The sequence below is a fragment of the Haliotis cracherodii genome, unplaced genomic scaffold (assembly GCF_022045235.1).
Source record: "Haliotis cracherodii isolate W230 unplaced genomic scaffold, xgHalCrac1.p SCAF_2, whole genome shotgun sequence".
In the NCBI taxonomy this organism is placed as follows: domain Eukaryota; kingdom Metazoa; phylum Mollusca; class Gastropoda; order Lepetellida; family Haliotidae; genus Haliotis; species Haliotis cracherodii.
This window is the reverse complement of record NW_027266275.1, coordinates 14,694,845-14,720,383: the sequence shown is the minus strand read 5'-3', so window position 1 is coordinate 14,720,383 and position 25,539 is coordinate 14,694,845. Positions and strand designations below refer to the sequence as shown.

The following is a 25,539-nucleotide window of genomic DNA, read 5'->3' as shown; positions in this document are numbered from 1 at the left end:
GACGTTTACAAAGCACTAATCCTCCCATTAAAATGGTCCGGACATTGGGTCGTCCGGGGTACCGTATTCACGAAGGTGCATTATACATGTAAGTCTAGTATGTCCAACACTACACATATGGTCCCTCTTTCATCTCATAGTGTAGCACTGGTATGACGAGATTACAAAAACAGGTAATAATATTTCCTGCTGGAGAATGTAGGCGTGCCGGGAATGTGTGGGCAGTTTGACCTGCATGACTGACTCAGGGATGACCTATATGTACCCACACAACTATGCTTCACAATCCCACGTCATTTACGTACAAAGTATGCAAGGATGTTAAACGTCAACGCAAAATATTTAAAAAAATAGTCACGAATGGAAAGTAGTAACATCTCATTAAGTCTGCTACCTCGATATACCGTTTGAGTCGATGAATTTTATGGTCCCGCCAGAATCCATATCCTTATAGTCTAATATTGAACGATCCATTGCTTATCTCGAACTACGGGTAATACGACTTAATTTGATTGTTCACAGAACTTCGAGTTAAAGAGGTCTCACTGTATTTAGTGAATCTGTAAATGCCACCCCGATCCTTTATCCAGGGATAATTTCATAAACTTTAACTTTTTATCATAAGCTACCCTGATAATCAGGATCGCAAATACAGGGTGCATCCAGGCGTCTTGTCAAGTTCATCTACAATTCTCAGTACTTGACATAGAAAAAAAGTTATACTTTACTTACTGAGTTCATAAATATAATCGTTGCTTTTAACAATCCCGTCAGGTATATTTTGTATTTTAAAGTTACAAAAAAACACAATGGCTTTACCCGGAAGTCACGATTCGCTTCAGTTGATTGTTCATTGTCTATAACACATCCCCCTCGTCTCTTTCTGTAATCCGAGACCTTTGTCCCGAAATGACAAGTGAGTAGGCGAATGCACGACGACATACATCTCCGAGGATGCGACCTGTTCTCACCTAACCTCCATTTGACACAGCAGACAGAGAAGATACACAAGAGAGTAAGACGTGACCTTGTCTTCTGGCTGGTACTTATGCCAAGATCCTGACGGTGAGGGATAGAAATCCGGGAGAATTGCCAGTTTAACGTGGTTCACAGAACGGATATTTTCTTGTCATAACTAGATAACGGGCATATGATTGCTTGAAGTCGCAGCTGAGCGTGTAACACAATGGGTCGCCTTAGTTACAGTAGAGTTCAGTGGTATGTGAGCGTTTTCTGTTGCACCTTCGCTGGTGGTGACGATTTATCACAGCAGGGAGTTTCAAGAACATGCGTCGGTTGATGTGACACTCGTTTGTGGAATCGAACCCAGACATTTTTCTTTGCATGGCGTGACGTTGTAGAAATATTGCTGACGATGGCGTTAAACTCGTCTATGAACAGTGAGTGTGAGTGTGTATGGTTTTACGCCGATTTTAGCAATATTCCAGCAATATCACGCCGGGGGACACCAGGAATGGGCTTCACACATTGTACCCATGTCGGGAATCGAACCCGGGTCTTCGGCGTGACGAGCGAACGCTTTAACCACTAGGCTACCCGACCGCCCCGTCTTTGAAAAGTACCACATGGCCTTCACATGAGGGTGCTAAGTAGGGTAGACACGTGGCGTGAGTGAGTGAGTTGGTTAAACGCTGCTTTGAACAGTATTCAAGTAATATCACGGCGTGTCAGCTTAATGTGGGAGGAAAGCCCGAAGTGATGCAGATCTCAGACGTTTACACTTCGATGAAACCCACGAGCAGGGGCATGGTGCTGACAAACCTAGAAACATAATCTGGACGAACCGGGATTCGAACCCACGACCATAGGTTTCTGTAGCGTTCAAGGGACGTAACTCTGCGAATTGCACGCCTCAGACGTCTTGGCCACGCGTGTCCACTGTAGACACGTGGAAGCAGTTTTCGTTGACCTCGTATTATTGTGGCTTGTGTATATATGAATACATTTGTATGTGCCACCTGCATTGTAGATGCCGTCACTTAAACTTAAATGTGAGATACGAACATGGCTATTGATTTTTGAATTCGGTCTCTTCGTGAACGTAAAAAAGGTATCGTATTGAAGCACATGTTTACGACATGCAAATATGACCAGATCTGACAAGAGTGTCTTCCTCAATTATTCCTGACGTAAAGCTAAAAAAAAAAATTCAATGACTCGAGAAACTGGTTATTGAATATGTGTGATAATAGTGTAGGTTTCTCACGCTGTCGTAGCTGACATGTCTTTCTGAAAGGACAACGAATTAGGCGTTGACATGAAATGAGCCGTGCGATTCTTTGAATCTTAGTTACCAATACATTGAATCTTTTTACCAGAGTCACTAATATCAAAAGTCTGAATGTACAATTAAATATGTTTCTGCGCAAAGGCAGAAAGAAAAATATTAATGGTGAGAAAATGGATGTGGCATTTAACGTAAATACCCCGGTTATGCTCGTATTCTTACAGGGGCGGTGGTGAAATACCCCGGTTATGCTCGTATTCTTACAGGGGCGGTGGTGTAGCCTAGTGGTTAAAGCGTTCGCTCCTCGCGCCGAAGACCCGGGTTCGATTCCCGACATGGGTACAATGTATGAAGCCCAATTCCGGTGTGTCCCCCGCTGTGATATTGTTGGAATATTGCTAAAAGCGGCGTAAAACCATACTCACTCACTCACTCACTCATGTTCTTACACATACATGTATCTATCAAGTCAATTAAAGCAATAATTATTTGTTTTGATTACTTCTACGCTTGTGAATCAATATAATTATAATAAAACGTCAACGCCAGAGAATAACCAGTCTGGATTATCCGCCGAAACAGATTCCATTGGGCGAAAAGGCAAAATAGCTGCGAAATATATATTAATGGATCACTGAAAATCAGTGATGACACCAGGTGTTCGCGACAATTGTAAGGATGCTCTGCCCTCCGGTGGCATATCCCTGAACGAAATGTTGCCCTGTATCAATGGCATCGCTCACTATCTTTATGGCACCCAAAAGGCCTTCAGAAAACCGTCGGGGCGGTCGGGTAGCCTAGTGGTTAAAGCGTTCGCTCGTCACGCCAAAGACCCGGGTTCGAATCCCGACATGGGTACAATGTGTGAAGCCTATTTCTGGTGTCCACCGCCGTGATATTGCTGGAATATTGCTAAAAGCGGCGTAAAACCATACTCACTCACTCACTCAGAAAACCGTCACCATCTATCAGCAAGAACACTCGATAAACGAATACCTATGACCTACAATCATAAACACTATATTGGTAAGTCAACATTCATTCATGCATGCAAAGCTAGTTTCTTGTATTTAATATTTAGTATTTATACAGAAAACACAATCATCGCGACAGCCATTAGTTTCCAAAAGCTCTTTGGTGATAACATTTAAATGTGAACAGAGGTGCTTCAGCTTGGGAGTATATTAACTTAGCTCAACGGCCTTGAACCACGAAAAACGTATGAATCATCAAGGCGTTTGCTGACGACTACAGTGTGTATGTATTTTGGCTGTATTTATTACTTTCGCCAACAATTTCCCTGCAGCGCTTTGCGGTAGTTACACCCTGTCACAGAGCTTTCCCTAACGCCAATTCATCACCACCTTAATTCCAAGATGTATACAAACGTTAACGGAGAGTTGTGTGCTCTGATGATAAATACATAACCTAACGGTATAGCTGTTTATACGTTTGCATTATGAATAAGTGTCATATTTTTCATACGATAGTTTATTTTTATGGCCACATCGCACTGATAATGTTAAAAATAGCCGTGTCAGGCAACACAAAAACAGGGATATTGAAAGCACTTTGATCATGTTTATACGTGCTTTAATAAGGCTTGAAAGAACGTCACGACCTCCATTTTAGACAACACGCTATCTTGGGAACGTTGTGGTGTTTGCTTTGAGGGTGACACAAAATATCAACAGTGTGTAGCGTTACTACGCGTATAGTGCAAATAGTGCAGGTGTACGCTCTCTTAATTGGTAATACTGGTAGCCAGTGGGTATATGTTACAATGTTAGAGTCCAGTCTTTGAGCAGTTACAGCCACTTGATACGTAGTGGAGTCTGGCTGGCGGTTAAGTGTCTCGCAAAAACGTGGTCACTTTATTGAGATCAATTATTGATGATCCAACGGCCTTCGTGGTTATTGTGTTAGGATGTGTAACGGGATGGAAGGTGTTTGTGCACCTCGGTTGACTTACAATCTCACACTCGGAGAAGACTGAGTGAGTTAGGTTTAACGTCACTTTGGACCGTATTATATTTATATCACGGCGTGTCAGCTTTAATGTAGACGCGTGATTGAGTGAGCTGGGTTCAACCCCGCTTTGAACAATATTTAATTTTATCACGGCGTGTCAGTTTAATGTAAGAAAAACGTGATATGAAGCATATATGGTCTTACAGAAGAAATAAATTCATTGTCTATAGATAAACAATAAAAAGCGATAACTTTTAGCGATGTTGTAGATGAAATGAATTAACTTCAGTTATAACTGTGTGTATTGTGTTTAAGTCTTGTAGGGGTCGGTCGGGTAGCTAATGGTTAAAGCGTTCGCTCGTCACGCCGAAGACCGGGTTCGATTCCCGAAATAGGTACAGTGTGTGAAGCCCATTTCTGGTGCCCCCGTGATATTGCTAAAATATTGCTTAAAAACGGCGTAAAACCATACTCACTCACTTTAAGTCTTGTAGAAATTTAACAATTATCGTCATTCACATTAACGTGTATCCAATGATGAGATGGCTTTGGACATTTAAAGTGCAGTTTTAGGATTATCAATTGTCAAACTGAGTAAGTGAGGTGATTTGGTTTTATGCCGCTTTTAGTAATTGTCCAGCTCTTCAAGCTTCACACTTTCTTCCGCATGGGGACTCGACCCCTTGTCTTCGGTGGGATAAGCCAATGTTTTGACCACAAGGTTACCCCCAAACAACAACTTCTACTGAAATATTTATATGAAAATAAAGTAGGTTAACTTCAACGTGAATACATTGACACAGTAAACATGCGAATTTCAATTTACGATTCAACATCAAATGCATTCTCCTCATCAGCTGTTTGTCAAAGACACTAAGGAGGATGCACTCAACACACTCGGCTGTCACTAAATGTCTGTCGTTACCTGTTCTGTCCATTCATAATGTCCCGAAAGACCAGGACTAACTGGGATTGGCCGCACATTCACCTTAAAAACTTGTCATGTCATCCATTTAGTATTCTTTTCATTTGATTCTTTCCTGAATAGGTCCTGTATCTCTGCTGGAGGCAGTTTTCAAAGTACGACTCGGGCTTTATTTAAAGTATGGGTTTATGAATCGCTATGAAGTAGCAATATACCAGATGTTCGCAAAAAGTGGAGTATTAAGCTATTTTCCAAAGGGGCATTGTGTATGGTCACAATGGTGGTAAAGTGTTGGTGATACTGTAAAAGTGCATGCTTTGACCAACTGGTACAAGTACATATAACTTGGTGAGATGTGTATTCAATTATAGTCAAAACATGGGCTTAGCCGTGACTAACAATTCAGCGCATTGTGACAACTTGGAGAGCTAACTGTCTCCCAAGGGACTGCCTGATCCAGGTCCGATGTCATTTTCCCAGACCGTGCCGTCTCTGTTGTACGGCATATACATTACGAACAATATACTTGAACATGTAGCTGTAGTATTGATGCATGCTGCACAACCATACTTTGTCAACCGTGAGTGACATGGCTGTCAAATCTTGTACTGCAGTTTTACCGTGACCGTGACATAAATGTAACATTGCTGACAGCTTGGATCACAGATTACCGTGACATAAATGTAACATTGTGATTACAACTGTATCACAGACGACCGTGACATATATGTAATATTGTCATTACAACTGTATCACAGACATCCGTGACATATATGTAACATTGTGATTACAACTGTATCACAGACAACCGTGACATATATGTAACATTGCTGACTACAGCTGTATCACAGACTACCGGGATAATACTGGCTACAGCTCAAACACACATCGCCGTGAAATATCAGTAACAGACGAGCCTAAAGTGCAAGATTTAACGAGAAACCCAGGCTCGCGATGACCTGAGTGGGCGAGGAGACAACATTGTGAGGGTGTGGTCGGACCCACAGGCACACAGGCCCTAGGGAAGGTGGCTGGTGAATGTTAATCCTCCATTATCACCCGGGTCAGTGGGCAGGTCGAGCAGCATACCTGACAAGTCTCCAGTACAACCATCCCGACCCGTCATGTACTTCACACCTAGCTCTGCGCCTAAACATAGCCAGTCTAGACTTTCCCTGGGTGTTGTCTATCGTAGATAAGGCCTCGGTGAATACGCTGTTATCCTGTTGTAGTAACTGATACCGAAGCGTGGGTGTATGTATGTATGTATGACGATAGCGCCATTACGTGACATCACCCTACCTTTACCCAACGTGTGACTGTTGCCAATGAAAACAGAAATAATCCTTCTTTCCTCTGTGTAGATCAGTAACAAAAATAAAATATATCTTCAAACTTTAAAGGTGTGTGGGAATAAACATTCTAACGGCCATAACATCATATATTCACATCATCCGTCAGAATCTATCAGTACCAGGCAATGAGACTTAGCGTGAAACACGATGGCAAGATTTCAATCACTTAATAAAACCTCTTTGCCTCGGGAGAGATTATAATCTCCCTTTAATGAGATAGGTCCTACTTACAAAAACACCATGTATGCCTGTCTTGGTCCGTTATTCATACACAGTAGCACATTCTAAGTCGGAAACGCTTTAATCCAGATAGCATCATTCTGGACGATTACCGTTAGGAGCGATTTAAAATACAAAGTGACATTACTCCATATCAATGGTTCGATTATCCGGACATGTGTTGTCTCGACCGAGTCCCATGGGAACGGTAACGTGCGGATTAACGGTGTTTTACTTGTCTACATTAAAGTTATGTGGAAAATAATTTTACACAATTCATTAATTGTTACATCTTTAACAACAATTACGTTGATTCTTGGGAAAAGATTGTGTCAGTTGCACTTACATATAATAAATGTCTTAAATTAAGAAATGTCAGATTGTCTATGTTTATGAATCATGGACACGTGTGTGGTATCTGTGACGTAATCTGCGGTCTGGGCGTAACAAAGTCCTGTTCACAGATACAGCTGCCACATTGCTGACAAGGACGTGATTTTCACTTCCTGCACTCACGACCGATGGGAGTATACCCAAGAGGTACAACGTATGTCATATTCTGTATGAGTCGGACATCACCGCTTGTCAACATCGCCCACAGTCCGTGGCTCAACGCTAGGCGTTGGCTGGGCGGACCTATTTGTTTTGTGTGTTTGTAAACATGGCACTCAGCAATATTCCAGCTATATGACGGCGGTCTTCAAATAATCGAGTCTGGACCAGACAAGCAACCATTTGACACCATCAGCATCGGTCCGTGCAATTCGGATACGATGACATGCATCAACAAAGTCAGCGAGCCTGACCACCCGATCCCGTTAGTGGACACTTTCGACAAGCATAGTGTCCTTTTATGGCAAACATGTGTTGCAGGAGACCCATTCTAATCCGGATGTTCACGGGTCGGTTGGGCGCAAGTGAACGTGTTTTACAGCGCATTCGACTTTAGATGTGAATATTTTGACCAGCAAAGATAAACATTAATTGATAATAAATATCTTAACTGGTCAAACATTATTTCCTTTAAGCATTTGATGTCAAATATGAGAACTTACAATCTTAAAAAGCTGTCTAATTTTGTAAAAATATTACTTTCTGCACTAAAGTAAACCACTGTTGCCATTTGATCACATTGTATTTGTGTATATATATGTCATTATGTTGCTCATATACCACCGGCCGGTGGTTTGAGTTAATAAAGAATTGAATTGAATTGAACTGACAATGCTGTCTCGCTAACCGTTATCTTCCTGATAAAACTAACATTGTGAGTGATAAGGTCAAGTGTTGCACCTCAGTATCTGCTCCAATGTGACGTCGAGACTTACTGAGACTCTCGTGGCGTGACACCGTCAGTTCAGTAATGTCATATGAATGACGGAGTACTTCACATAGGTATACAATTCTAAGCGGTTACGTTCATTCTCATTCATGGGTATAAACATGTATATGATTTACACAATACTACTTCCAGAGCTGTTGTTCCGGATCTGTATGTGCTCCCTGACGTCATTTTTGTTCCAAGAAAAAGCCCACCCCCAGCACGTGACACCTTCGTTACACTCTCGGTAACATCGCCACCTATTACAGTGGGGAGCTTTGACTGGTGGCAGCGATGGTGTAGAGAGCTCCGTGAACGGACTATCGCTGTGAGGAGCTTGTTCTAAGGCACGACAAAATGGGGATCGGGGGTCCATTAATGTGACTTTGCTCGTGGTGTGTCATCGTATCCCTATGTCTTGGATCGTTGCTCATGATTTCAGTCACTAGTTTGCCTTGTATAGAGTGAAATATTTACAGGTTGTGTTTATATGGCTGGCATATTCCGGACAGTGTTGTCAACACATTCATCATTCATTCAATCACTCGTCTTCAGCCTTAACATCATTAATTCTCTGATGGACAATTAATAAGCCATCAACATAGTACGTTGCTATAGATTCGACAGAGTGAATGAGTTTCTTTTAACGACGCTTAAAGCCGTATTTCAGTTATGGCATATCATGTATGTTGAATATGAGCATTCGTCACCACTCGCCCCTTTCCGTAACTGCTATTCGGCTTGTCCCGGAATAACACGAGTTCGTCACGAATGATCTTCGACGTTCGCCACTTTGCTGAAACCTGCAAGCACGGGTAAGCCGCTGACAAACCAAGATTTATAGTCAGGGCGATCCTGGTATTGGAGCATACTATCCTCTTACGTGTAAGGGACGCACCTCTGCACAACGAATTGCGGCGTTTTCGACGACTTCCCACTCGTGTCCCCACTATACGTGTAGGCGTCGAAGAAGTTCAACAGGAACAACAATCTGCCTCCACGTCCACCCACGAACAAAGGAACTCTCGTTATCCCCCGAAAATATCTCACCTGAGTCTTACATGTTGACACAAACTGCTTACCTATGCACAATTTAAATATAGTTTACATGCACGAAATGTGCACCGCCTCAGTTGACACACATCTCTTGTATATTTAGCCTTTGGATATTCCAGTCAAGGCGGACTTTGGCGTGTTACCACTGAACACTGACGAAAGAAAATATATTATAAAAATAGACATGCACTTATTATCCTTAGCGACTGGAGTGGTCAATCATTCAACCGCGCCGTGGGAGATAAAAATAACTAATTCTTTCCTTTCATGGTTTACTTGTTACCGCTCGTAGATTGTGAGGACGTGAATACGCTAATACAACATACATGATTTTCGCTCCATTAGGAAATATGATTTATTTACAAAGGAAGGCTATTTTCATGTTAATCACTTAGATACACGAACGTGACACATGGACACACTACATTAGTATTATAATATTCTTTGATATATCACAGGCTAGGGGATATTCTTGAATATTCTTTGCACGATGAGGGCGAATGTTATTTGCTATACTTCGCAAAACTAGATAGCTGGTGAAATTGTTGTTTAGTGAGTGAGTGAGTGAGTATGGTTTTACGCCGCTTTTAGCAATATTCCAGCAATATCACGGCGGAGGGACACCACAAATGGGCTTCACACATTGTACCCATGTCGGGAATCGAACCCGGGTCTTCGGCGTGACGAGCGAACGCTTTAACCACTAGGCTACCCGACCGCCCCTTATTGTTTAGCTATCAACGATTACCCATTTCGACGGCGTCATCTCCAAGTAAAACTTTCATGAAAACTTAACTGGTTCATCTTAGTAAAGAAACACACTTGCAGCCACAGGGCCACGGATTACATTAAAAAAAGATGTAATCAGTACAGTCAGTATAGCATGGCTATCCGTCGCCCTGTGCTTGCAGCTAAATCGCACTAATTCCATTTCCTACTTCGTGTACAGCCATAAACACCTTCAAAATATAAACCATCCACAAATACTTCTGCAAGTATGTTATTCCACTGTGTTGCAGCTCTTACTACTTCGAAACTACTCGGAACTGCATCCTACAAAAAAGTATATTTCTATGTTTAAATGATGTATTCCGAGGTAAAAATATGAAAACGCTGCGTCAACGGTTTTTTATGTACTTGCGATGAAGCATATAACACAATCAGTCGAATAAAATTTGACCAGGGAAATTGAAAGTTTCGTCAACACCAATACCACATACCCGCAGGGAACTTCAACGAATGATTCAGTTCCCCTCGGCTGCACAACTAGAAATGGGTCACGATTTCCTTGACGCTTCATCAGATATCATTATGTTGTTCTGTGGCTGAATCGTGTCAACATAATAAACACACGAGAACACAGCGTCGTCTGTCCTAATTTTGTTTTGATGTACGTACTAGTTTCCAGTGTATGTCCGGACCAATACAGCCAAACAGATGACTCATATTAAAAAGTAGCAAATTGCTGAGTTTAATTTATCATGGTTGGGCCTATCCATTATAAGCCTCGGGTTATGGCAGATTTAATGGGGTGGAGACACGATAAGGTCAGGGCTGTTTGTACACAGAGGTATAACCTGTTGCCGTGACGTCCATAGGGTACCTATTGGACACATAGTTTCAGAGGGCGGGGTGTTTCAGTGATGAAACTTGACTGTAGAACACCGGTTAATAGTTTTATAAATATAATATGGCTATCTCAGTTCGTGTCAAGTATACTTGTTGTCGCAAGTGAAGAGAGTAATATTGTATGTCCAGTCTTGTGTACTTAACACAAAGTGTATAAATATTGACCATGTACAAACTGGTTCTAACGTACCTCGACATTCCAAGCATATCACGGCGTCATGGTAACTTGCGGCGAGTGAGTGAGTGAGTGAGTGAGTTGGGTTTAACAGTTTTTTAGCAGTATTTCATTCAATGTCATGGCGTCTAAATGTAACAATAGCCACAAACCACTTTCTGTAACCATAAGGAATAAAATCATAAGAAATAAAATCGTAGTCTATTGTACGATTCCGACTATATTATGAGAATGTGTATATAAATAACTATATATCAAATAGTTATGATACCAGGTGTTCGCAAAAAGTGGCTCCTACGGTGTCATGTATTACAAACACTTGTAAAGGCAAGTCAATTATTCACCTACAACAACACGGGAACGTTAGGATAGCAGGCACTCATTTTGAAAATGTAATAGTTAACGTTATAATGTCAATCGGGGTAGTATCGAAAAGCTAAATATTGATGATTCAGCGTTACCAAATATTCGCATATGGACTTCGTCCAAAGAGATAGTTTATCTCGTGGTTTCATTTATGATACAACTACCAGATGCTGGTTTGACTATTCATTTCACACGACCAAGATATTCGAAGAATGCAGATGGTGACGAGAAACTGTCAGGCCCTTTTCATATGACGCATACCACGGAAATGGTGTCACTGGTTTGTGTCAATATTTCTACTTTACTTCATAGGTGTGTGTGGTGCGGTCGGGTAGCCTAGTGGTTAAAGCATTCGCTCGTCTCGTCGAAGACCTGGGTTCGTTCCGATGTAGGTACAACGTGTGAAGCCCATTTCTGGTGTTCTCCGCCGTGATATTGCTGGAATATTGCTAAAAACGGCGTAAAACCACACTCACTCACTCATAGGTTTGTGTTTCGGCGTGAACACTATGCGTAGAGTAACAGAATTATGTAATGAATCTTAACAAATTTGGAATAAACACACATAGAAAAATGTCCAAATTACAATTTACGAATATAGCAGGATAGCATTGATAATCAGCTTCCCGATCTGCTTTGTCATATCATTTAATCATCATGGTAGGTCCATACTGAATATTTACTCAGCACTTACGCAAAACGTGCAGATAGGTATGGTAGATATTGGCGATGTGCAGAAACATTCCTCCAGCTGTTTGCACTAAACCAGCTTACAAACATGTACATTATATTGCCACCTGGTGCCACTCTGATTGTAATACCTTCATAAATCATCAACATCACTGAAAGATGGCGCGCAGACCATGGTACAAATATGACCATGAATACCGACATCAATATCCTTGCGAGAATAATTCTCCATCATGGCTTCTGAAACGGACATGTTGTATGCCATGTGTCATTCTTGTGATATAGGTATATGTACAGTGGGCCTGGAGGTTGATATTGTAGGGTATTGGACTATTGGAAAAAATTTAATGTATTCAAATGTATACATACATATACATTCAGCGTAACTGGGCAGAAGTGGTTGAAGGTGTAACAATGGTCATTCAATAGTGTAGCTTGCATGTAACCCGTGGTATCGTGGAATTGATATTTGAAAGGTCTGATTTCTTGTAAATAGGTATTGATCACTTGATCGGTACATATATGTGACGTAAGGTGTTTCGTAGACATACCTGGATTAATTAGTCGTTAGTCTTACAGGTATAGCTTGAAGCAGATTATTGCAACGCATTCTTAAGTTCACATCTGGTCTAAATGTCTTGCTGCTGAAACGTCACATGACCTGCTAAAAGGCTTGGAAATGTCAAATGCTCATTTCCATGTGAATTTGTAGTCTCTGTGATGCAATTAATAATTGACATGTACACCGCCACCTGTTGAATTCAAAATCATTAAGTGGAGTGCTGATGCGTATAATGTATTGATCCATGCACAGAAACTAGAACAAAGACATACACAGTTTGACAAGAATACGTGATGACAGATTGGCCCTGAGCTGACCCATGTCCAGTGGACATAGGGAGGAAATCAAGCACAGCAAGATATTCAATATCAATTATGAAACACGCGTACGTGTTGCGTATTGTGATCGTGTTCTAATCATTATTTCATACACATGGTCTCATTTCGACAAACGACTGACATTAAGCAACCTCTACTTGTTGGTTTTCCTACATTAGTGTTTCTGGTGTCCCCCGTCGTGATATTGCTGGAATATTGCTACAAGCGGCGTACAACCATACTCACTCACTCACTACGTCAGTGTGGTGATTATCGGTTATATTTATGAATTAATGTGATCGTGTCGCGATGAGATTAAAACATTAATGGCGGTTGCCGTCGCGCCATCATTGTCACAAATGACATTGTCGACATTATGTCACAGAATCATTCATACTCATTGGTAAAATATTGATTATACTCATTTCTTTTGAAAACCAGTAAAATAACAATGCAATGTGCACAGTGGTTGAATGATATACATGTTCACATTTTAGTTGAAAGAGTTTAACAAGTTTAAACTGATTTAAGATCTTAAAAACAAAACACACCTTTCTGTATACTGTAAATAGACACCTGCTTATGTACATGAGACATGGTTGGCGTCGATTGTATCGCACGAAAATATAACATCCATTCCCGCAAAGGTATTAACTCTCGCAATAGTACATATACAGCTCAAACACGGGCTGGGCTGCAATGAGCACAAACACCACCGTATCAATAGCTACACAAAGTCAGGAGTGAAATACATACCTGGAAGGGAACTCCGGACAGATAGGTAAAGTATCACAGCTTGAAACATACACCTCCAATCATCAGGGGAAATGTGACCTGACCAGCCGATGAAAGAGCCTGACTACTAGCAGTGGACACCCCGCCCTGAATACGTCAGATAACCTCACTCCTCTTGCCCACACACTAGTCCTGGCCGTGTTCATTCAGTAGATGAGCCCCGCCCACCTGCCTGCGTAAAGCGTTTCATCCGAGGCCTGGGTAATCAACCGTACCGCAACCTGCGTTTGTACCTGCCTTTAATTAGGACAACCTCAACTCATTTGCATTTTACAAAAAAAACAAACGTTTGCATAGTTGTAAAGCTCCGATGAACATGGTTTAGCGCGGTATTCAGGGTTAGGAGGCTTCATGGATTGCACAGTGTGTTTTGTTTGCTAAAGGATACTGAAAGCAATGCTGAATACAATCGAGGTGATATTTACATGATAAGCTATAGTAAAACCACACGGAACTGTTCGGTATGACAATGTCTTGATAAGCCATTAGTGATGTATGTTGTGTCGTTGTTTCGGTATAGCCCGAATTATTAGTAACATATTGGCAAGTGTATTGATGTTTATAATAGGTTTGTGTTCAAATGTTTACGCTGACGCTGTTGTGAAGCGTTGTTCAAACACATTATATTAGAGTACATTTGACAAAGCGTTTTGAAAGCCAGTACTCACACTCACGCACAACACACAATCACTCACATCCACACACACTCATACATACACGCTCACAGAAGTACGCACAAACAAACATGACACCCCCCACCTTCCCCCCCCCCCCCCCCCCACACACACACACACTTGTGTTTATGTCATTAAAAATATTAGAATGTTAATAATTTTGACATTTTCAGTCACATACAATCACACCAGCAGGCGATAACTAACAGGAGAGTATTGACAGAAATAATTGCAAATATGAATCAGGCTTTGCTAAGCAAACTACACCGCACTCCTATTTTCCTGTAAATATGTCACGGTACAGTAATGAGGGCGTCGAAAGTGCCTATTGAATACCTGAAATAACTCAAAGTTGACGCCAATCAGATTCAGCGTTACAGCAAACACCCGGTACTGCTCAGCCAATCAAATTGGTTGTTATATACCTATTCGGATAAGATCTGTCAAGGCACATAGACAGGGTGCTAATTGATTTTAAAATGATATTTTGATGCATTGCGACTTATGTGAAAGCATTACATAACATCATATAACATGCATATGCTATTATCTCATGTTATACAAGGAACACACTGACATATACTCATTATTCGAATTAGATATTAAAATACTAATAAATCATGCATTATGGCGTCCCATTTCCATAATGCCTATCGGTTACATGATCCTATAATTGTATTCGCATGTATATGAGGTGTTCACATTTGATAAAATTCAGAGGCAACGTTTGATTAGGATACATAATGAGCGTCTGGATGAATCGAATAATCTATAAGCAGTAATATAAACACTTTGCTCATAGATCCAAACGGAAGAATCGATACCATGGGTAAATACATTACATTAACCACATAACGGTCGATATCTGTCAGTGACGTGGATTGAACTGGTTCTACCTGTTACTTCAGTGGTGAATGTACAGACGTTGAGGTGGTCCAGGTGGAGCAGGGCGTGCTTGCCCTTTTCGCGAACACCTGGTGTCATCACTGGTCACCTGTTGCGCCCAGTGGAATTTGTGTCGGCGGATAATCGAGACTGGTTATTCTCTGGCGTTGACGTTTTACGTCTTATGTCTTACGTCGCAGAATAAAGAGGACATCGTCATATCTCCTCTAATGCCTCCATATTTCCACGAGGCGTCTTAAATCTCGTCTCATGCCTTGAAGGACTGAATGTTAAAAGCTGTATTGGAACACCTTTGCATAGTGTCTCCACAAACTAACGGGACCACAAGTGAAGTGGTAAATTGTGGACGCCATACCTTAAAATGTGTCGGAATCATACACTGAATTTTACTTTTAGCGTTTTGTTTGTTTATCCTCGTGGATTTTGTTGGGATTTGTTGCTTGTATTTATCGCAATGGCTGTTGAGAAAGTACATACGAAATATGGAAGATTGAAGAATCCAGGTACGAAGAAGAATCTCTAGTCTGTCTTACAGACCCTGATACAAATATATCAAATACAGCCCATGCAAGCCTATAATATTTGGCAAGTTTAGATTACTGCAGTGTCATGTAAATGAAGAGAGTCTCTGGGCTCCTTTTTATTATATTTTCATAAAGATAATTTAACAACTTTTTTTCTGCACGATATGTTAATTTCAGAGACCAGCTGTTAGTATCAAGAATCACGAGACAGCTATCACACAGTCACTGTGATAAGCAACAACACAGATGTCACGTTGACAAGGTATCATAATCCATAATTCATATAAGAATCGATATTTTCAATTTTACACCTCTCCAACTACAATTATTGATTGGTGTCCTTATTTAATAACGTTATGCTGTTCTTTCAGAACAAAGGACTGATCAAACTACATGGGAAAGGTCTTGTGTTTCGTTGCTTAGGTATGGGTTGGAAAATTGTCATGCACAATTGGTCACTATATATTTGCCGTCCTAATACTTGATAACTGAGAGTAACTGACTTTGTAGTGTTCGTTATTGATTAGCAAGGACAAGTAGAGCACGAAACAAGAAGTGCATTAGGTATGTGTCAGTACGCTCGTGTAAACTTGGAAAGGCATATTCAATGGAAGAAGACTGCAATGCGTAGACTCAACAGAATGCAATAAATGTATATAGGACACCTGGTTTGATTGAATGTTTTTTTCTTGTGGTGTCTGATACAATGAGTTTAACGCCGCTTTGAACAATATTCCAGTAACATCATGGAGCGTTAGCTTCATGTGGGAGGAAAGGCCGAAGTGATACAGGTCTCAGGCGTTTACCACTTCAGTGAAACCCACGAGTTCGGGTATGTTGTTGACAACCCTAGAAACATAATCGGAGTGAACTGGGATTCGAACCCAAAATCATAGGTTTCTGGCGTGGTCAAGGGACGCAACTCCACGTAGAACATTGATCTTAAACATAACACGTAAATATATTTATGGAATCAATATATAAGTCAACAAAATTAAAATCGGTTGTGAAAATACAAACTACAAAGTACCTCTATAATAAACTGTACAGCGTGTTACTTCCTATATTATATAAATAATTAGAAGTTTATCGTGCAAATGGTATTATGTATACACATGTATTGATTAACCAGGTAAAACAGTCTTGCCTGGTTGCACAGACCTTTTTGATTGATATATAAGCAGCATGTGTCAGAGCTCAAACAGGCGTCGTGCTCTGGAACAAGGATATGTTTTACATGTTATCCTATAATGATAAATGCTTTTCCTTTACAGTAACATTGAAATATCTGGCCTTCGAACCAGACAAGCGTATATTCAATAAGGGAGTCACGCAAACGGATGTTTTGAGGTACAACAACAGAATGAACCACGTACATAGATTTTAGTTACCGTGGTGTCATGGATGTTGGTGCATCATGAAGCTTTGATTCCTTCATAAACACACAAAAAGATGGGAATCTCTATACTTCACATTTAGTGAACATGCGTGGAATATAATTGCCCTGAGTGCCGAGGGTGCCTATCGTTTCGAAGACCATGTTTATCTCCCCCAAAGATTAGTTATATTGATGTAGGTAATATATACGTTATTTAAGAATTATGTGAAATTCTTGTCCCATGCGTAGAGACATTCAGTGACAGTCGTATATCTAAGTTTCGAAAGGGTATGCTTGGGTTAAGCACACCTAGATACACGCGTACTGGTCTGTCAAAGGGACTAAAGTGTACCAGGATCCGCTGTTCATTCGTGTGAATCCCAGATACGTCCTGCTTATGATTGTCGGTTTGTGATCACCATACCCCTGCTCATGTGCTTCACAAATATGAGATAACACTACGATTACGTCTGTAACTCTACCACGTGTACGCAGACAGGCTGTGATACAACTGTAAAATTGTTGATAAGTTAAATCCAACTCACTCAGTCACTCAACTATAGGGCGGTAGAGTAACCTAGTGGTTAAAACGTTCGCACGTCACACCGAAGACCCGGGTTCGATTCCGACATGGGTACAATGTGTGAAGCCCATTTCTGGTGTCCTCCGCCGTGATATTGGAATATTGCTAAAAGCGGCGTAAAACCATACTCACTCACTCACATATAGATCTGAAGTTGACAAAGGGTATTTGTGTTCTAAGAGAAATGGGTGTGAAGTGATGAAGTCCTCTACTAACCAATCCGGTGCTTATATCATTAAAGACCGCCTTCGTGGTCTAGTGGTAGAGCGTCGGCCCGGAGAGCGGAAGGTCCGGGGTTCGATCCCCGACCGCGTCATACCAAAAGACGTTGTTACCCTGTCTGGCGCTCGGCATTAAGGGGCTAGAACAGAACTGGTCGGCTCGGAGTCAGTATACTCTCTCTGAGTGGGGTATTTATGTTAAATGTCAGTCCGGACTTGTAAAGCACACACACACACACGCACACACACACACACGCATGCACGTCGCTATATAAGTGCAATAATCTCCCTCACCTCACCTCATCTCATTACACATATATGTCATGTTATTCTGCGCAACCGATATTCGGTTGACTCTACTCTACATATACCATGTTGTCGTGTGTCTGAATAAGCTGCAATCTGTTACTTGTTTCATTATCAATATAATCCGTATTCCTAGCAACCGCATATGTTAGCATCATTTCAGAGGTAACACCGCACTATGTCTTATACATATTCAGTACATCTGGTTGTACAATGACAGCGACATCCCGCTACTTCGGCGGGTACAGTTCCCAGTAGATTTGCCCACACAACATTTCCGATTTAAGGTCGAATAATGTCTATTTGCATCAATGTAGACTTCAGTAACGCGGGGTGTCCGGGCAAACGAGGTTACACTGTAAGTTGGTCCTGACTAGCGGGTTTCTATTGTATGTGGGACTTAAGTAACCGCCATATCAGTCGTTCTACTGTTACCTTAGACTGCCATTTAGTCTCTGAAATCTTATATTACGCAATATCCTTCTTGACACTAAAAATAAAAAAAATTCCCTAAGCTGATTTCAGAATATCGTGGAAGAGAGCTAGCTTGAGCTGGCTAGACTTGCTTTTGTATGCATTTCTAGATTTTCTTTTCATAAAATAAATATATTCCACGGTCATGGTGCAGGATTACTGTTACCTATGCCACGTACTTATCCTAAGAATAGTTAAAGTTGTTGTTGTTTTGTTTGTTGTTTAACGCCGCACTTAGCAATATTCCGGTCTGTGGATAATCGAGTCTGGACAAGAAAAGCCAGTGATTGATAACATGAGCATCGATCCGCAGCAATTTGGATACAATGACATGCATCAACCAAGTCAGCGAGCCTGACCACCCGCTCCCGTTTGTCGCCTCTCACGACAAGCATAGTCGCCTTTTACGTCAAGCATGGGTTGCTGAAGACCTATTCTACCCCGGAATCTTCACTTTAGTTAAAGAAACAATGGGGTACCAAGGTCACAGACATGAGTACCAAGCAATAAATAGATAAGGAGAAAACGACGACGAGGCTTTAATGAGATGTATGATCAACTAGATAATTACCTTCGAGTTAATAATTAAACCGACCATCTGCTCAGTAGTTAATTAAACAGTCCATCAAACAGTTGCATTCGACATTACGCATGGCAGAAGATAACAAACCAGATTCTATTTGACATTTTGAAATAACATTAAATATAATGTAAAGAGAAATAGCTTATTTCTGTCATATGGTGTGTCATCCTCACATCCTAAATTTGATATTCGCTGACGTATATTCACGCACTATGCTATTTTGTCAATACAAGGTCTCAGGAAGTTATGTAATACATTGATATGACACTGAACAAAAGCAAACGAGATTACAGATGTTTTGCTATAGAAGGTTGATATCAACAGTTAACACGAATGAGGACATTGGTTAGTTTTATATGAACAAAACAGGTGTGACGTTGTGGATACCATTCCTGCAATGGAATAGCAAATATAAACTGGGCGGCAAAAGAAAGTATAGGTCGAGTTCCATGATCGATAAAAAATAACAAGGAGAGGTTTTGTTGTGAACTATAATATAATCTAGGGAGGGGTAACAAATGATTGATCAACCACAATTTGAATGAAATTGTGCAATCACAGGTAATGTAAGCTCAAGGTAAACAATGGTAAACAATTATAATATAAAACGTCAACGCCAAATAACCAGCCTCGAGTATATCAAAACAGATTCTATTTGGCGTAAAACGGTGAAAATGATAAGACTGGATCACTGATAATCAGTGATGACACCAGGTGTTCGCGAAAGGGGTAAGCATGTCCTGCAATAGTCAACAACCAACCAAAATACAAAAAAGCGACAAAGCCGTTTCCATAATCATAAGAAATCCCGTTGGATGATTTAACTATATCCTGTGTTTAAGCATCACTGTCAAATGGTGATGACACCAGGTGTTCGCGAAAGGGGTAAGCATGTCCTGCAATAGTCAACAACCAACCAAAATACAAATAAGCGACAAAGCCGTTTCCATAATCATAAGAAATCACGTTGTATGATTTAACTATATCCTGTGTTTAAGCATCACTCACAAAGGTGAGTGAGTCTGGTTTAACGCTGTCTGTTTGTTTCCTCGTGGATGTCAGCTTATTGTCGCAAGAAGCAGGGACAACCTGACTCACGCCGTAGACGTTAACCACTTTGGTGAAACCCATGAGCACAGGTAAGATGCTGCCAAGGATCATAATCAGGGAGAACCCAGGAATTGGAGCAATAATATGACGATCCGGACACAACTAAGGGACAAAAATTCTGTGGCGACTACTAACACTGAAATATCTACAGATAATGACAGCTTTCCAACATGCACTTTTGAATTTACACAGAAAATATACAACCTATGTACACTCAAACTTCTAACGCCCTAGCCGTATCATGTGAATGGTATTTCCGAGGTATTTGGGAATGTTAACATATATGCGATCTGCTATTAACGCCAAGATGAGATATACGTTGTATGAAAAAAAACCGAAGGTCTATTCTAAAGAATCTATACTTTAGTACGGAATGTGTGATATTTCTGGATTTTTAAGAAAACAATTAATACAGATAAGTAGCGTCTCACGACCAATGGCTTGTATATTCTATCTCAAACCATATTCTATACTCAAATATGGCCATGATTCAGAAGATGTATGCATGAGCAAGAATGTTTTGCATCTAACAAGCAACATATGGAGATATTTTTGTCGGTAAGATTAATCCATTAGTCATAAAGTGACATTTCTGAACTGAATACTGTCAAGGAAACGCCTGTGGCGAGATCCGTAAATACATAATTATTGCAATCATTACGATCTTATGACGAATACGACTTTGTTGTGTACCGAGTTCGTGTGCTAGTCCAATATGGCGGGATAGCATGTGGCTAAGTCTTGAAACAGAGGGGGTTTAAGAGAGAATTACTTCACAGCTCATCCCTCGGTAAAACAAATGGACATTCGTTTCTGTTGAGTCTTAGCTATTCAGGGACATGAGGTGGTACTGATGGGGAAGGAAGCTTGAATAGGTGGCATTAAGAAGTATTACCATGTTTCCTTCACTGTCTGACAAGCTGCGGAAGTCGAAAGAGATCGTCGTTTTGAGCATACTCAATGATTCTGTGTGGCAGTTTTTCAATAGCCTTCCAAAATAAATATATATACTCTACATTTTTTGGGCAGTGAACAAATAATATCATTGTTACTATCAAAATTAATATGAAATATATACAGTTAACTACGGTTATAACGACCTCAAAGGGACCACTAATTTTAGTTCGTAATAACCGTAGTTCGTTATAAGCATATATACAGCATATACACAACAAATGGCCGGGACTAAAAACTATGTTCGTTATATCGAACATTTCGTTATAAGCGTGTTCCTTATAAAAGTAGTTTACTGTACATACGTTCTGTATTTAAATACTGTTTATATGGAAATAAGATTCACTTCTAAGACTACATGTGTATTAAGTCCCTTTATCTTATAGTTTAGGGTGGGTTACAAATGATGAGCAAGGAAACCACGGATGGCTGTTGAGACTGTTGTTCCAGATGCTGCTGAAGAAGAGGACATTACTGTCAATTCAATTTATTCATATATAACTGTAAGGCCAAAGGCCCATAGTTGAGAATACATCACATGTGGAAGCGGTTCAGAATGTAACAAGGATTCATTTCTTAATAACATGGCATGATTATTAAAGAGATAAACTTATATTTATTTGGATGTACATAGTATTTTTGTTCAATATATTTTTTCCTTAATTATCATATTTACAACATACAAGTAAACAGTGAAATTCATCTTCGACGACATTTAAGGAACATTGTCTACATAATCTTAAACATTTTGTATTTGTTTGTGCCTGCCAACTTCAATGATGTTCAATACCTGGAAATAAGTTACATTTCTAAGCTTCTTACATGCAGTAAGTCCCTTTCTCTTATTGTTTAGGGTGGGTTACAAATGATGAACAAGGAAATCACGGAAGGCTAATGCTGTAAAATATCTCTGTACATGTACATCATGCTTTGGTTCGGACTGTTGGTCCAGATGCGGCTGAAGGGGGCCATGCAAAGATTAAATCGAGTCTCATTCCAATCGATCAAGATACAACATCCTTACGTCAATAATGGAGATCATTTACGTCCTTATAGACTTGATATTTATACATAAATATGAGCAGATTGCGATATGATTGGAAACTGAGATAGCTGTGTAGTGTGGGCCAGTTGGTCAAGTCCGTGAACGGGCTGACCTTCCTTTACATTTTCCCATCAAGTAATTCCTTGTCAATGGTCTGGGAAACGACGTTCAGATTTACGACTGCAGAGGATTTAGGGTTTATCTTCTAGTATCCTTTTATGCGAAGACCCTGATGGCGGCCGCTGATTTCTTCGCTGTTGCCGGGAGTGTAATTATTGTCTATATTACTGAGGGAATCAGGTCTTCTCGCTGGTGTTATTTTCCGGACTTGGATCCCCCAGCTCATCTCTGAACATTGATGAGGCAATTACTGGGGGGATCACTGGGTGCTTGCTCACATTAGCGTGGTTTTATTAATTATACAATTCGTCACGGCTTACGGCTTCATAATATACACAGTTAACATGAGAAAAGTGAGGTTACAAAATTTCGTCCATTAAAATGCAAAAGGCAGTGAGTACTTATACTGATACAAATGAATTTGGATCAGCGAGAGCGAATGTTGCTGTCGTCCCTATTATATCTACTTCAGAGCCTATGTTGATCAAGAGAAGTCAGTGATTGAAAGCAAGAATGATGGTCGACGACATTGGTACACGCTGACACGCAATCCGAGCTCCCGAGCCCACTGAGGACTAATTTGACCACGGAATCCCCACGTGGTCGTATCAGTGTTTGTTTGTTTTTTGTTTAACGCCGCACTCAGCAACATTCGAGCAATATGACGGCGGTCTATAAATGATCGAGTCTGGACCAGCCAATCCAGTGATTGACATCATGAGCAGCAATCCACGCCATTTGGGATCAATGACATGCATGAACCAAGTCAGCGAGCCTGACCACTGGATCCCGTTAGTCGCCTCTTACGACAAGCATAGTCGCCTTTTACGGCAAGCATGGGTTGCTGGAGACCTATTTAACCCCGAATCCTCACGGGTCGGTCGGATCAGTGAGATGAACAGGGGAAATGAAACTGAAAAATGCACAAGCCTTATAATAGCTCGAATAACTGATCGATACGAAGTATACATCCATGTCATGAAATGATCATATCCTACTGCCCATCCTCATGTCCAAATGGGGGCGGTCCTGTTACCTTGTGGTTAAAGCGTTCGCTCGTTACTCGTTAGATTCCCGATATGGGTACAACGTGTAAAGCCCTTTTCTAGTGTTCCCCGCCGTGATATTGCTAGAATAGTGCTAAAAGCGGCGTAAAACCAAACTCACTCACTCACTCATGTCTCATTTGTGTCATCACTGCTTTATCAGGGACCCGGATGTTTCCACTTCTCAAACGACCTTGAAACGGCCGCCGTCTGTTTCCTGAAATGTCAGCAGTTGTACTCTGACGGCTGTCATCAGGTTAAAGGCCTGTTAGTACTTCCAAAGCCAACTTCTACAGCTACCATTGCTCTTAGCTCATGTCCGTCGGTGCATCTAATGTTGTGAAGAATGGATGTGAGACATGTTTGTCGTAACAACACAGACTATTGAAATGCCTGTCTGTCTTGTATTGAAATACCATAGATGTGTTTCTAAAATCCCGTGAGCTAAGCTGCTATGCCCGCATGGCTATGCGGCATGTACATATAACGATACTGTCTTCAAAATAGATTTCAGTTACCTTGGTTTCTGGAGTCAAAGTAAACTGCATCTCCTCCCAAAATAGACTTTCATTAGACTTGCGTACGAAAGATCCTTCACAGATTGCAATCTTTTCCGTGGAACGTCGAGGCAATGGCGAATTATAAAGAATCTTAATCTTCACAAACCATTGACCTAAATCTTTGAATATCACCTGCTTGTCATCAGTCATCGACTACGGCTTCTTTCATGTCTCAATAAGAATGTACGGAAAAGAGGTGTACACCCTCACCATAAAAATTCCAATCTTAGGGCTGAAAATAGCTTACCTGGAATGCATTAGTTCGTCAAAGAGGTTGGCAGCGACATGTTTACTGAGGCATCAGGATTCTTGTTTCAATAAACAGGGATCCCAATAAAGCACATTTTATACAGAACTGGACATCTCGCTCGTACATTGATGCCAGCAACAAAGGGTCTTGCATAAGATCTATTGTGGAGGTGTTTTTTGGGACTACATTTTCCACTATATACCATCATTAATTTCCCCAGGGCCGCAGTAAAATCAACTTATGAATGCTCATAGTTTGCAGAAATTGATGGATGAATATTGGAATATTCCATACGGATATTTGAAAGTCTGTATGATGAATATTTGACGGCGAGACACGTGAAGTCAGGAAATAAATGTTGCGATACATGAAATATAAACGCTCATAAAAATATGATGAATTGAAATGAATAATATAATAGTACTTTATTATGATTGTATTAAATGGCATATCTACCGGAGAGAGGCAATTCAAATATAGTTTATTAATAACTTTAACTTAAATTTACGTCTGCATAAAACAATTTTCACTTTGAAAATATTTCAAGCAGCAAAAACAATAACCCCCTTTCCTTGTTACAGATGAATAGTGACTCTCTGGAAACATCCCTGCGGTTACTTCTCACACGGGTAGATGAGTCGTCATAACATTCCATACCCTCCTCGCCCAGAAAGCAAATATGTTGAGATTTACATACTTTTAGGAAGTCGTTATTTGTCCTTACAGTATATCAGAGGATACATACGGTTGCACTAGCATTACACTTTACCAGACGAAGTGTTTACCGATGGAAGCATATTTGCTTATCATTGTCTTTAGGAGTTCCATAATGCGGAATACAACCCAAGTTTGCTGTGACACACACATGGGCTTGTGAGGTCAATTGTTAGAGTACATACGCAATGCTACATATGACTTCAGCTTTGCAAGAGACCGCCTCCGTGGTCTAGTGGTAGAGCGTTCGCCCGGAGAGCGGAAGGTCGGGGATTCGATCCCCGGCGCGTCATACCAAAAGACGTTAAAAGATGAAACTTGTTGATACCCTGCCTGGCGCTCGGCATCAAGGGGCTAAAACAGAACGGGTCAGCTCGGAGCCAGTTTACTGCGTCTGAGTGGGGTATTTATGTTAAACGGCGGCATGGTATCTCAGTGAGCTAGCACTATAAATCGGCATCA

The 25,539-nt window shown here is 40.8% G+C and overlaps 1 protein-coding gene across 5 annotated transcripts in view; it reads right to left on the bottom strand.

Moving 5' to 3' along the window:
- Nucleotides 1–25,539, bottom strand: part of LOC139469837 (sodium/calcium exchanger Calx-like) — a 66,739-nt gene that overhangs the window by 34,735 nt on the left and 6,465 nt on the right. For 3 of the 5 annotated variants that reach the window (XM_071252142.1, XM_071252143.1, XM_071252144.1), the window contains exon 1: nt 13,591–13,781. The exons of 1 other annotated variant lie outside the window; for it this stretch is intronic. The gene's annotated coding sequence lies outside the window, so the exon portion shown is untranslated. Of the gene's footprint in view, nt 1–13,590; nt 13,783–25,539 lie in introns of those variants that run through there. One more of the 5 variants, XM_071252140.1, reaches the window with a different exon arrangement.